At 47.2% G+C, this 15,551-nt stretch overlaps 1 protein-coding gene across 5 annotated transcripts in view; it reads left to right on the top strand.

The window, feature by feature from the left end:
• LOC124613920 (neurexin-1) overlaps nucleotides 1-15,551 on the top strand; it is a 2,081,056-nt gene that overhangs the window by 1,684,158 nt on the left and 381,347 nt on the right. The gene's annotated exons all lie outside the window — the stretch shown is intronic.

Genomic DNA, 15,551 nt, shown 5'->3' with positions numbered 1-15,551 from the left:
CAGTTGGCGACTCCGGAATAAGATAAAAATGAATTAAATACTCAATATCGGGATGAGCATTAGGCCCTACTACGTATAAACGAGACATACAAGTTCCGCTCTTCTTCGTGTCTGCCTCAAAGCAATGACTCGACTTCCCGAATAGTATAGTGGCAAGTTAGGATACTGTCGTACCGTAAGGCACAGTAAATACTCGTCGATATTTAATTTAGAAAACGCATTATCGAATTATGATGAAAAGCATCTCAGAAATAATACGACAGCTAAATAAATAAAGAGTAAATTATTTACGAAGCTCGTCCGAGAGACCCTTCCGTGTGTGGTACTCGGCTCCCACGAAGCTTGGCCGGTCCCGCCGAGCGCCTGGGGCACGCCCCCTTCCTGCGGTAGATCCTACGCAGCGGCTGTCGCTGCTCGCCGTCTGCCTCCAACTTAGCTGAACGATACTGAAATGGGTCGATCGGCGCTCGCCAGATTCCCCGCCACCACTCAGGCTACCTCCCTTGTTGCAAATACTGACTTACATTACTCGTATAAAATATGGCTCTCCGAATAACAGCATTTTTATTTTTTAGACTCGTTACTAGTCCTGGTCGCTCACTAAACTAATCATTCGTAATTTTGGATTCTTCATTCCGCACCTAGTGCCTTCCAGTGGTTTCTCTGTTCAGTCAAAATCCCTCCCTCCCCGAAGGAGGGGGTTGGCGCCAATTCCGCGACGGCTGCTTCGCGGAAAGCAGCGCCCTGCCGCTTGGCTTGGCGGCCTTTGTCCGCCATCTCGTCACCTCACACTACCCAAAATAACGTCCACTGTGCCGCACACTTTTCGTAACGTTCTCAGTGAAAAATACCATGTTTTGGATCCTGTGGCCGATGCAGAAAGTTAATCAGTTTCCACAGAACATGAAACCAAATTACTGCTTCCGGGTACACATTTCTTAGGGCAGACAGATCAAAGAAGCGAGGTGGCGGGGTCGGCGCGTATATACGAACAGATCTCAAAGCGAAAGTCTTATGTACGTCAAATCCTGCTGAAGAAAAAGAGGCTGAATTCATGTTCATTGAAATAAATATACAAAGTCGGAAATTCTTGACTGGCGTCGTGTACAAGCCACCAAAAATAAGCTCAATGAGTTCCTTCCAGTCGGAATTACATTCACTTCAGTGTCAATACGAACATGTCATCGTAATGGGTGACTTGAACATAGACCTGCTAAGAGACACTCCCTCCGCAATAATCCTAAGAAGACTGTTTAGTTGCAATAGCATGAACATTCTTCCATTACAACCTACACACCATACGGCGCACAGTCATACTCTTATAGACGTAATCGCAACGAAACAGACTGACAAAGTAAGAGATGTTGGTCAAACATCGGCCCCTGGCCTCTCAGCACATGATGTAATATTTCTGGCCTACTCTGTGCAGCCCCCAAGGATCAAATCGCGTTACATAACTTGTAGGAACATGAAACGTATTGACCTTGACGCTCTAACAGCCGATTGCTCATAAATATCATGGCATCAAATAATCAGAGAACCTACAATCGACGGCAAAATTAATGAACTTGGTGATAAACTCACTGCTCCTATGACAAACATGCACCTGTGCGCACAGTCCGTGTAAGAAAATCTCCTACCCCATCGCTGACAGCTGAATTACGTCAAACGATGACTAATAGGGATGCTGCCCACAGGCGTTTCAAAGCAGATCCGAAACCCGAGCGTTTCGAAGAAAATAGAAAGCTACGGATCAGAGTGAAACAATGCATTCGCAATGCTAAAATCAGGCACGCTCGCTCCCTTGTATGCAGCGATCTGCCGCCCACGAGTCTATGGAAGACTCTCCGTAGGTTCGGGGTCGGAAAGGCAAAATCGGAAACTACTTTTCATGTGTCAGCTAACGAATTAAATGAATTCTTCTCTGCAGCTCTGAGTACCTGCACGGCTGATAATTACCGTCCACAAGAATCTCCAAACAGGATAACTAACAACGATACCTTCCATCTAAAACATTTAACAACAAATACGGTAAGAAAAGCAATAATGAGAATTTCTTCTGATGCAATAGGCAACGACAGTATCGGTATAACCATGATTAAGAATGTTGCCTATATCTTAGTACCTGTCTTAACTGACATATTTAATTTTTCCCTCGTGAACGGAATATACCCCACTGCATGGAAAAGAAGCATAATTCGACCCGTCCCTAAGATCGAAAACCCGCAACTGCCTAGTGATTACCGACCAATTAGCACACTGCCTGCTGTTTCCAAAGCACTCGAATATATTGTTGATGATCAAATCACTGAACATTTGCATGAATTCAGCCTATATGACAAATTTCAATCCGGTTTCCGTAAACATCACAGCACAAACACTGCTCTAATTAAAGTAACTGATGACCTGAAATATGCCATCGACAATCGAAAGGCAACAATATTGACGCTACTGGACTTCAGCAAAGCCTTTGACACTGTTAACTTTGACATATTTCTCAGAAAAATGCAACAGCTTAATTTCTCTGATAGTGCAATGAGATGGTTTGAAAGCTACTTAAAAGACAGACAGCAATGTGTTGTCTGCGTAAATGAAAAATTTTCCTGGAAACATGTTTCCTCGGGAGTGCCACAAGGATCAGTCTTAGGACCACTTTTGTTTTCTTTATATGTCAACGATATTTCGTCGGTTCTGTCCTCCTGTAAATATCATTTCTATGCCGACGACCTCCAGCTCTACCTAAGCGTCAGACTTGTAGATGTAAACACTGCAATCGCTCAGATGAATGATGATCTGTCTTCAGTAGTGACATGGGCGAAAAACCTGGGGCTTAAACTAAATGCAAAAAAGGCGCAAGTAATCTTAACAGCCCATCAGAAATTAATAAGTTCAGATTTCCGCGAACGGCTACCTCCTATTCTGCTCGACGGTACTCCAATACCATATCAGAAAACAGTGAAGGACTTGGGTGTAACTTCGGATGAGCATCTCAACTGGGCGGAGAATACAGTCACAGTGTGCCGAAAGACGTCTGCTTGTCTCTATGCTCTCAAAAAGTTTCGGAACATATTTCCACAGGACTTGAAACGCCAGCTCGTGCAAGCACTCGTTCTACCGAACCTCCACTATTGTGATGTGATTCAACAAGGCATGAGTAGTGAAAACAAAAGACGGCTAGAGCTAACCATGAATGCCTGTGTGCGTTACACCTGCAACATTCGCCGATATGATCATGTTAGTGCTTCATACTCCGAGCTAGGGTGGCTGCGGCCGGACAAATTGCGTGACTACCACACTCTGTGTCTACTTCACCGACTCCTCGTCGCGCAAGCACCCCAGTACCTTGCTTCAGAGATTAAAAACCTGTCATGCCATCATAATCGAAACATGAGGTCACTCTTATTTGGTATCCTAACTGTGCCCACTCACAAAACAAAAACTTTTGCAAACTCCTTCTCAGTTGCCGCTGTCCGCCTCTGGAACAAACTGCCCCTTACCTTGCGCAAAATTCAGTCTCCTGCTGCTTTTAAGAAGAAGTTGAAGCATTTACTACTATCATGCTCATAAAGTTCTCCACAAAATTAATGTACAAGGCCAATCCTCTCATCTGTCAAATAGCAAAGCTAGCGTCTCCTATCTTGCTCCTGAGATGCCTTCCTCTTCATCTATCTCTATTAGCCACGCAATCTTCTTTTCCTTTATATTTCCTTAATTATGTTTCATCATGTCTCTCTCCTCCCTTCACCATGAGTCTCCCTCATACTTCCTGCTGCCAGCACTCCTATCTAAAATCTGTCTCTTCAATAATGTCTAATTATAACAGTACTTATGATCTCCGAATATAAACTCTATATGTATGTATTTTTCCAGGTGTACCTTTCTAATTGTTTATTTCACTTTTTGTACTAGATGTAGTTTAACGTCCCTACTTAAACATATGAATGTAAAATAAGTAGAATGCCTGGTTAGATGTAAGAGAGGGCCTGATGGCCCTAATCTTGCCAGGTTAAATAAATAAATAAATAAATATTTATCACATTCCGTATGTGGAGGACACGAGCGAATGCACTGCGAGTGGGCTCCGCAACACTCGCCACAAGCCGGGTGTGCTGCGAGCACCACCTCTCGCTCACCCGGGACCGTGCGTTTGCAGATGAGACTGATGCTGGATGTATCGCCTCGGATCGCATAAAATGACTGATTACCGCCACGGAGCTAACGGGCTACTTGAAAAATTAGCTGCCACTCACATAGCAAAGTGTTATTTGATAAGACCCCGAACTCATCAGACGTCACGCCTATTTCTTGTAGTCGGAGGACCCAGCCGTTTCATTCGGATAATTAACTTTAATGGTTGCTGAATGACGAGAGTTTGATCTAGTAAAATAATACGAGGCTAATCGAAAAGAAAGAACACATTTCAGACATTAATTGATTCCAAACTACAAAAGATGGAAACACAATTTCAGCGTAGCTGGAAAGAGAATAGTTCAATTTTTGATGCTTTCAACGTGAGCACCACGTGTTACCCGACAAATATCGAAACGGTGGCTCATTTCCTGCCAGACACGAAGCACCTTGTCTCTCGTTATCGAATTCACAGCTTCAACAATGCAATGTCGCAGACTTTCAAGAGTGTCAGGTATAGGCGAGATAAAAACGCGGTCTTTTACGTAACGCCACAGATAAAAGTCGTAAGGTGTGGGGTCTGGCACGTTGGCTCGGAGGAGAAGGAGAGGAGCAGAAGACCAACTTGGTGGCCTTCCGTGTCTCCAGACCTCATGTCTTGTGACGTAAAAGCTGTGGATTCGGTAACGAGAGATCAGCCGCTTCGTGTGTGGCAGGGAATGAGCCGCCGTTTCCCTACTTGCCGTGTAACACATGTGGTGCTCACACTGAAGGCACAAAAAAATTGAACTTTTCTCTTTCCAGGAACGCTCAAGTTGCGTTTCTATATTTTGTACTTTGGAAGTAACAACGTTTGTAATTTGTGAAACACGGGACGCAGGGAAGGCAGCAAAACGCGTGCACGGCGCCTTACTCGGTTACCGTTGGTTGCTCAGTAAAACGTACACTCTATTTAACGAAATAATTTTTTAAAAACAATCATTTAAAACAAAATTGACTGTAACACAAGCTACACTGATGGCTGAAGGCCTTATTAAGAAAGAATTAAAAATTATTTGTCAGCTGAAGGCCACAAGCAATAGGAATAATTTAAACAAAATATTTTTCAAACATTTCACACAATCAGACCAAATAAAGAAAGGAGTGATCCACAGACAGTGCTCCAAGGATCGACCTGGGAAAGTTCCTCAAACGTAAGTAAGGTGAGACAATTTTTTTTTTTTTTCCCCCAAATTTATGAACCATCCATAACCCACTTTCTAATACTTTTGAGTGGGCGTACTAAGACTGACTATCTCTACTATTAGCATTACAGAAGTGGTTTATTAGTGCCTGCATACTTTATATTTATTAAGCAACTTTGCCTTTTGTGAATTATCGGCCTCTTAGCCTCTCTGGAATCCTGCCAGAGAGTTGCCCGTCCCTAGCCACGTGGAGGCGGGCCGCTACTACTAGAGAAACCACTCCATTTATGCAACTCTTTTATTCCCCCCACCACCATGCTGATCTAACTACGACTACTCACTACTATAAGTCAACACTTAAACAAACATAATATTTACATATATACAATTGCGCATTAGATCTTAAGCGCATTTACTCTCTCCCAAGGTAGGCTCGCTGGGCCTCCCTTGAGATTTTGTTAACCAATTTTGCGAAATTGCTGAACAATTCGCTTTCTGTTAATATTTCATTAACATTTCTAGTCCGCAGAAGCTGCCTCTCCCCTGAGACAACCTGTTCATATATTGGGCACTCGAACACTATGTGTTCTGGCGATCCTTCGTGGGCACCACAGTCACACTCCGGTGTTGGCCTTTTCCCTATTCTGTGCAGGTACGTGGAGTAGGGACCGTGTCCTGTAAGGAAGTGAACTAGGCCCTGTGAGGGCTTTATTATCTTGTTCTTTAATCTTCCTCTCACTGTGGGTAGAAACCCATGGACTCTGCGGCCTGTAGTGGACCCATCCCATTCGTCCTGCCAGATGTCAAGCACTCTTTCACGAATGGCTTTGACGCTTATCAGAGGAATGCCCATTATATTTTGCACCCTTTCAATGTTCTGTTTGTGCAGCCAGTAGAAGGCTGCGTGCTGCCTTATTATTAGGTCTAGTGGGCATAGACCCATAATTACCAACAGTGCACCTGTTGGACTTGTGCTGAATGCACCGATGCATCTCAGCAGAACGTTCCTTTGTATTCGCCTGACAGCGGCGGCAGGCCGCACCAAAGCTAGCCTGTGGGCCCACACACTGGATGCGTGCCCTACTATTGGTGCCAATATACTGTTGTGATACATATTTATTGCCTTTGACGGCAGATGGAAACTTCTTTGTCCAATTGATATTATCTTATTGAACAGAGCTAAGGACTTTGTCGTTATTTGCTCTATATGCGGAATGAAACTCCAATTCTCATCTAAATATACCCCCAGGTAACGGGCATATCTACTGCTTGGCCATTAATTCTGACTGTTGGGTCCCTATTCAACTTGCCTTTCAAGAGCATATATAGCGATTTTTGTGGTGCAATAGACATTTTAGTCTTCTTACACCAGTTGTTTAACAGTTCAATAGCCAGTCGTGATCGGTCTTCGATCACATTGCGAGTGTCACCTTCTACTAGAATTGCGAGATCATCCGCATAAGCAACGACTCCCAGAACTGCAGTCTCTTCCTGCAGGACGTTCAACAAAGGTTTCATGTTAATATCCCAGAAAATGGGACCACACACCGATCCCTGGGGACAACCACGGGATACCCTTTTAGATACAACGGCTCCAGGAGCCGTTATCTTAGCAGTCCTTCCATCACAGTAGGCCTCCAGACAGCCATACAGCAGCTGCAGGCACCCAATCTCTCTTAGGCGAGAGAAGAGTGCCGGCCACCACAGGTTGTCGAAGGCCCCTGAGATGTCTATCATTATGCCAAGGACATACTTTGATGTCGCAGAGTGAACAATTCGGCAAATCTCATTGATCGCATCCTGGGTGGAGCGACCCTTTCGGAATCCGAACTGCCTATCACGCATACCATGCAGAGTTCGATGACTCTGGAGACGGTCAGCCAGCAACTTCTCAAATGCTTTGCCCATTACATCCAGCAGACAGATAGGCCGATAGGATTTCGGCACCGTTGGATCTTTATCCGGGCCTTTCCTGATAATTACTACTTCCGCAGTTTTCCACTGTAGTGGATAATAGCCCCTTTGTAAACAGACGCTGTAAATACGACTTAATGCCGGGGCGACCAAGTGTGCGAGTCCCTGTAAGATCTCCACAGGGATCCCGTCAGGACCCGGCGCCTTCTTCCCTGCAAAGGTGTAGATGGTTGCTTCTACCTCCTCTGCTGAGAAAGGGCGCACGTTTGTATCGTTAAGATACGGGATCGAGAGCGCCTGACGTATTTCTCGCTGCTCGTGCGAGTCCTGGTCCTCGATGTCATCTGGGAGTAATGTGTCCAACAGCAATCTTGCTGTTTCTTCCCAATTCTTGGTCGTGTCACCATCCCCAGCACGCAGCGTAGACAGCATCATGGGCGATCTAATTTTTTCTCGAACGATTTTGTAGGGAACTCCCCAAGGGTCTGTTCCCAGCTGATCGTTCACAAATCTTTCCCAGGATTGGCGCCTTGTAATGTCTAACTGATTCTTGTATCTCTGCTTCAGACGACGATAAATACGCAGGTGGTATTGTCGTTCGTCGTGGGCAAAGCTCGTTTGGTAGTTGCTTCGCGCCCTTCTGACCGATCGTTTAAGCACAGTCAATTCAGGGGTCCACGGGGTGGACTCCCTGCAGATGTATCTCGCTATTCGAGGCACAGATAGTGTGATGGCTGTTTGCACGGAGCTCACAAGCTCCTCCACAGCTTCATCAACATTACCTATGTCCTCCCCGAACTCAGGAGGACTGAACACCTGCACGAGTCGGTCCCAGTCTGTCCGAGCATAGTTGTACCGCTCCACCCACTCACCTGGCACATCCGCGATGGTCGACGTAAGGTGAGACAGGCAGACCAGTGTTATACTTAAGAGGACGGCAACCCAAACCAGTCACGGTGAAACGCAAGACCAACACTCTCCCGAAATCTGCCTGATGTCCGATGCCCAACACACGACAGAATAACCCGTGCCAGGCAGACGGGCGGACTGCACCCTCGACATCGTAAAACGACAAATATTATACAAGACAACACGTTCAAATGCAAGAATAATCCGAGGTAATCAAAACAAATTGCCTCCACGAGTCCAGTACGCAGACAGCATTAAAATGACTGCTCATTCAAAACTACACTAGATACACACGGATCCGCGAAAACAATTCCACAAACAACTCAAACAATACTAAAACCAGTCACTGTGGAGCAACAAGGACGAATGACAAGTCGACACAAACACAGAGTACCCAGAAGCCGTCGGAAGACCAAATACACGCCGCCCGTTGAGAGGACCGACCGAACGACCGACCAACGGTCGCTCTCGATCAAGTCAGGCAAGGCAAACGTCCCAGTACCAATGGAAAAGTGACAGCTTGTTACCGTGAGGTCACTTCGGCGGACGGACACACACACAATGGTGACGGCTTCACTGCTGGGATTTAACGATCCATTCAACTTAAACTCGCTGAATGCGGTCCTCGGCGTGGTCGTGCACTCTCGCGACCGCACCCTTCCGTCGGGTAGTGCATGTACTGCCAGCTGTCCCGGCAAGACCGCGTGCTGTGCGGGCCTCACTGGTCCTCCATCTCAACCGAACTCCGACACGCGACGACCCGGAAAGATAGTACCACAGTACTCGCTATCGATAAACGCCGCTGCTGTCACTCACGGACAGAGAAAGCGAGCAAATGTAGTGGCGCCAGTGAACGCACTAAGAAAACGAGAGGTCACAATCCGAATATACGACGCCAACCTGTCAACGGCGGAAACGCGAGCCGCAGCACGGCTCAGTTTGTTTCTCCTTTTGGAGTAGCCCTGTATTTCTTCATCATCATGCTCCTCATTACTCGTCCCAAAGTGAGACTTGAAAGACTTGGCAGAAAACCAAAAAACAAGAGAAACATCAACGAGCGTGGAGTATAAATTGGAATCATCAAGCAGAAGTTTGAATCAGAATACCTCCCAGACATGTAAAAGGCGCCGGCCTCAGAGTTTTCTCGCTAGTCACAGAAAGAGCCTATGTGCTCTTCCGATGAGGGATCTGAAAGTCCGTTCTCTAGCTCTAACCATAAAGATGTACCCGCCAATGAGATACGCGTATATGGAAACGGGAAAGCAGGGTCTCCCGTTCCCACTTCCAGATTTGTTTGTCGGAAATTCTGGAGATTTTGTTGGGCTTCGCACAGCGTTCCCACTGTAAGGGCAAAGTTTGGAAATTTGCAGACATACCAGTGGCTATATATTTCGATTGAAGAAATGTGTTTGGAGAATACACGCAGCAGGATAGTGAGAGGTGGATAGCTGAGGGCAGCACCCACTCACAGTTTACTAACAGCTGAGCTCTCACTCCTTCTGCTGTTGAGGACACGAGTCTTCCGCTCCGCCGAAGCTGAGACAGGATGATCCCCCACTGCCCGTGTGGCCCACTAGTGTGAGCTCCTGCACTGTAAGTGACCGGGAACTCTTCCAGAACGCACCAAAGCTCGTCTACATCTACACGTACATAGATACTCTGCAAATCACAAGGGTTTATCGAACCACCTTCACAATTCTCTATTATTCCAATCTCGTATAGCGGACGGAAAGAACGATGACCCATATCTTTCCGTACGAGCTCTGATTTCCCTTATTTTATCGTGATGATCATTTCTCCCTGTATAGGTCGGTGACAACAAAATATTTTCGCATTCGGAGGACTAAAGTTGATGATTGGAATTTCGTGAGAAGATTCCGCACCAACGAAAAATGCCTTTGTTTTAATCATGTCCACCCCAAGTTCTGTTATCAATTCAGTGACACTATCTCCCCTATTTCGCGATAACACAAAACGTTCGACAATGAAACATCATCGATATGGGTTTTTGGAACCGGAGCCGAAGACCTTCTCATGTACCCTTGATGACTGCACGACACAAAGCTTTACTCTCTGCCACTGGATTGTTGATGACTGGAAACATGTTGGCTGGTCGGACGAGTCTCGTTTCAAATTGTAACCAGTGGATGGGTGAGTATGGGTATGGAGACAACCCCACGAATCCATGGACGTTGCATGTCAGCAGGGGACTTCTGAAGCTGACGAAGGCTCTGTAACGGTGTGCGGCGTGTGCAGTTGGAGTGCTGTGGGACCTCTGATACGTGCAGATACGACTCTGGCAGGTGACACGTACGTAAGCATTCCGTCTGATCAGTTCAACCCAATAATGTCCATAGTGCATTCCGACGGACTCGGGTAATTCCAGCAGGACAATGCGACATCCAACACGTCCAGAATTGCTACAGTGTGGCTCCAGGAACAGTCTTATGAGTTTAAACACTTCCGTTGGCCGCCAAAGTCCTCAGACATGAACATTATTGAGCATATGTGGGATGCCTTGCAACGTGCTGTTCAGAAGAGGTTTCCACCTCCTCGTGCTGTTACGGATTTATGGACAGCCCTGCAGGATTGATGGTGTCAGTTCCTTCCAGTACTACCTCAGACACTAGTAAAGTCCATGCCACGTCCTGTTGCGCCACTTTTCCTTGCTTGCTGGAGCCCTACAGAATATTAGGCAGGTACACCAGTTTCTTTGGTTCTTCAGTGTACAAGTGATTAACATCGCAAGATCATACGTTAATGTAAGCACGTGAAAAGCCATTGCAAATGTGAAATGCTGGTACATTAAGACGGGTGTAACCGCCAGAATGTTGAGTGTAAGCTTGCAAACGTGCCGTACAGATGTCGTATGTCATTTTGTGAAATGGAGTGCCACGCCTGTTGCACTTTGTCGGTCAGTATAGTGACGGAGTCTCGTGCGGTGGTATGTCTGAAAAAAATATTCTCGATTTTCAAGCAGCGTCAACTAGAATAAAATTCTCGAGCTTTAGATGGCATTCTCCGCCATTGTCATCAGGAGTAAAACCACTGACCGTCGGGGCTGGCACCGTTTTCCGCTTATGTATACACGAGTGTGGCCTCTGGCACCAATCGCAGAGGGCCTAAACGACGCGCGCGCCGGAGCTGAGCTGGGCAGCTCTGAGCAGCAGGAGCGCGAGCGGGCCGGCGCCGCGTTCCACACTGCTGCTGCTGCTGCTGCTGCTGCTGCCGCCTGCCTAGAAACGCATTCGCCGTTGCTCAGTTTCGACTTTATGGAAAGCTCGGACTGCCTCGGCTTGTAAACAGAGGAGATTTCCTTCAGACAGTGAACGCTGTTTCTAGATGTCGCTGGAGGTGTCATCCGACGATTTCCCATATGCGCTCGACTGAAGACAGATGTAGCGATCAAGCAGGCTAAGGCAACCTGTCGACACTCTGTATGTATGTGGGCGAGCGTTATCTTGTCGGAAAGAGGCCCCTAGAATGCTGTTTATAAATGGCAGCACAACAGGTCAAATCACCAAACTGACGTACAACTTTGCAGTCAGGGTGCGTGGGATACCTGCTACTGCTCCTACTCTCATAGGAATACCGTGAGTGCAGGAGTAGGTCCAGTATGACCAGCACGCAGACAGGTTGGCTGCAGTTCCTCAGCTCACCTGCAGAACCAGCTCTCATCAGAAAACACTTGCTGCCCCCCCTGCCCTCCAGTCACCTCTCACATGACACCGTTGAAGTCGGAAATGGCGGTGCTTAGGGGTCAGTTGCAATGTTCGCTTAAGGACGCCTGGCTCGGAGCTGTCCTTGAAGTGACCGACTTGTAACGTTGCGTAATTATGATGCTTGAGACGTGGTAGGGAAACGAGGGGGAAACAAATGGTAGCACCAAAATTTTTTCTTTAAGAGGGTGCCTTTATTGGAGTGAACAGTAGACAATGAAATTTAAATAACAACTCTCCACAAATATGGCTTCACAGGTAAGATTAAATCTGTGATAGTTAAATTAAAAAAAAAAAGAAGCATTCAGCAAATATCCCTTAATGCCTTTAGTAAAACAATAAGTGATAGGCCTAACGAGAAAGTGCAATCCACCGCAACATTTCCATAGATCATAGCCACAAGTTGCACAGTTTAACCGCAAGGATTTGCCAAGGTAAAATTTCCCCAAAACGTAAAAGATAAATCATTACAGTAAAATGCTGCATCAGTTATCAACATAAAAGTTCCGAAGGAGTGCAAGGCTAGATATCAACACTTCTGAGATCGCCGCAGTAGGCAAGATAAAATTAACTCAGTTGACAACATACAATTACACCAAAACTCAAATACAAGTTAAAATTTAACAAACACGGCGACGACCGCCAGCCCATAGTTCAAAACATTATTCAACCTCATAGGTGCGCAGATGTCATTAGCAAGGGGAGTGTGCGAACCAACTTGAAGCAACTATAACATGACATAGACCAAATTGCTGATTCGGCAGTCTATGCAGAGAAGTCGGCAAGAAACGGTAAACAAGTCAGTAAACGATCACCGTCGCCCACATACACACTCGTGCACTGGCACAGAGGAGACTACCTTAAGCCAGGGAGATAGGACAGGCAGAGTGGGGAAAAAATGAAATTAAAAAAAAAATTTTAAAAATATTCGTCACGGGGCCCACCGAAGCAATGGACGGGAACAACCAAAATGCACTCACCTAAAACTGTACGTACGACGCCCGGGCGAGGAAACGGGAAATCGTACGGGCACAGGCCAGCAAAAACCCCAGAGAAACACACAGAATCCCATAAATTCCAAAACATAATTTAATCAACTATCCCCCAAAACCCCGGAACTTGGACAAGCGAAATTACAGGCCACATGATCCAAAGGCACTCTGCAGAAGAGTAAGGAGTGAAAAGGTTAAACAAAGTTCTGCAACGGCACAATAAAACGCCAAGAGAAACACACTAAGTAAGGTACATCACCCCACAGAATGCCGAGAAACACGAACACTGGGGTTTGCCCACGATTCCGACAATATCATAACAAAGAAGATGATCTTGTTAGCCATAGCACGCTGAAACACACAGACAGCACCAAACTTCCGAGGACGGAAAAGTACTCTCCTGTAAACTACATCCGGGAGCAGCACAGCCACAAGCTCCTACCGAGGCGCGGTCCAGGGAAATCGCCGCGAGAAAGATGATCCGGCTCGAGTATCGTCAGCCAGACCTCAGCGAGGCGCAGTCGGACAGGGCAGGAAAGCTGGTAGTCCGTCGACGACTCCGACCACCGACCCGGGGAGCAGCGAGTGACGCCAGCCCCGGCCAGCGACAGCGCGCAGGGACCCACCGTCCGACGCACAAGGCAGTGCTCGCGCCCGTACTTGACAGGCCGCGCACACCACGCCTGCGGGCAGAGACGCCAGGAGGCGGCCCGCAACGGAGGACGAAACACCACTCGGAGGCCCAACGACCGAGAATCCCTGCCGCCGTTGGATAAGCAGCTGCAGCAGCAAGTCGTATACTCTTACCTCACTTATTTGTTACATAGTGTAATTCTTACTTTGTTTGCGTGTTTTTGGTATTTGCATTCTTTAATTCATAAATTTCCGGCCTATTATAGTATTTGAGAGTTGTAGCATCGCGTTTTAGTACCTGAATAGTGTAAAATCGCGAAGTCTCCTTCCGCCGCCGAGCAGTGAGTCAGCAGTGCGCAAGTAGCAGCATTACTGCATTTACTAGACAATCTCGTATTTTAATAACCGTTTAAATTTTGTGTCGAATTGTTTGTGCTCTCTGTAGATTAGTTCAGATGTTCTTTGCACAACAGTTTTTAGCATGGATAGGGACTGCAACTGCTGTGTTCGGATGCAGGCTGAGTTGGCATCCCTTCGCTCACAGCTTCAGGCAGTGTTGGCTTCGGTCACACAGCTTCAGGCTGTTGCCAATGGGCATCACTGTGGGGGTCCGGATGGGGGTTTGTCGGGGACGGCTAGCTCTCCCACGCATCCCCCGATCGGACTACGACTGTGGCTGCCCGGGATACTGCCCACATTGAGGCTCATCCCTCACCTTTGGTAGAGTGGGAGGTCGTCTCAAGGTGTGGCAGGGGGCGAAAGACATTCCGGAGGGCTGAACGGAAGGCCTGTCCTCTGACGAACCGGTTTCAGGCTCTGTCTCAGGCTGATACTGATCTTCGGCCTGACATGGCTGCTTGTCCTGTTCCAGAGGTTGCCCCTCAGACTGCTAGATCCGGGCGGTCGCAGAGGGTGGGCTTACTGGTAGTTGGGAGCTCCAACGTCAGGCGCGTAATTAGGCCCCTTAGGGAAATGGCAGCAAGAGAGGGGAAGAAAACCAATGTGCACTACGTGTGCATTCCAGATGTGGAAAGGGTCCTTCCGAATGCCATGAAGGGTACAGGGTGCACCCATCTGCAGGTGGTCGCTCATGTCGGCACCAACGATGTGTGTCGCTATGGATCGGAGGAAATCCTCTCTGGCTTCCGACGGATTTGGTGAAGACTGCCAGTCTCGCTAGCGGGATGAAAGCAGAGCTCACCATCTGCAGCATCGTCGACAGGACTGACTGCGGACCTTTGGTACAGAGCAGAGTGGAGGGTCTGAATCAGAGGCTGAGACGGTTCTGCGACCGTGTGGGCTGCAGATTCCTCGACTTGCGCCATAGGGTGGTGGGGTTTCGAGTTCCGCTAGATAGGTCAGGAGTCCACTACACGCAGCAAGCGGCTACACGGGTAGCAGGGGTTGTGTGGCGTGGACTGGGCGGTTTTTAGGTTAGATGGCCTCGGGCAAGTACAGAAAGGGCAGCAGCCTCAAAGTGTGCGGGGCAAAGTCAGGACATGCGGGGACCAAGCAGCAGTCGGTATTGTAATTGTAAACTGTCGAAGCTGCATTGGTAAAGTACCGGAACTTCAAGCGCTGATAGAAAGCACCAAAGCTGAAATCGTTATAGGTACAGAAAGCTGGCTGAAGCCAGAGATAAATTCTGCCGAAATTTTTACAAAGGCACAGACGGTGTTTAGAAAGTATAGATTGCATGCAACCGGTGGAGGCGTGTTTGTCGCTGTTAGTAGTAGTTTATCCTGTAGTGAAGTAGAAGTGGATAGTTCCTGTGAATTATTATGGGTGGAGGTTACACTCAACAACCGAGCTAGGTTAATAGTTGGCTCCTTTTACCGACCTCCCGACTCAGCAGCATTAGTGGCAGAACAACTGAGAGAAAATTTGGAGCACATTTCACATAAATTTTCTCAGCATGTTATAGTCTTAGGTGGAGATTTCAATTTACCAGATATAGACTGGGACACTCAGATGTTTAGGACGGGTGGTAGGGACAGAGCATCGAGTGACATTATACTGAGTGCACTATCCGAAAATTACCTCGAGCAATTAAACAGAGAACCGACTCGTGG

The sequence above is a fragment of the Schistocerca americana genome, chromosome 4, assembly GCF_021461395.2.
Source record: "Schistocerca americana isolate TAMUIC-IGC-003095 chromosome 4, iqSchAmer2.1, whole genome shotgun sequence".
NCBI lineage: Eukaryota > Metazoa > Arthropoda > Insecta > Orthoptera > Acrididae > Schistocerca > Schistocerca americana.
Note: the sequence above shows the minus strand (reverse complement) of the source record. Positions and strands in the feature narration are given on the sequence as shown.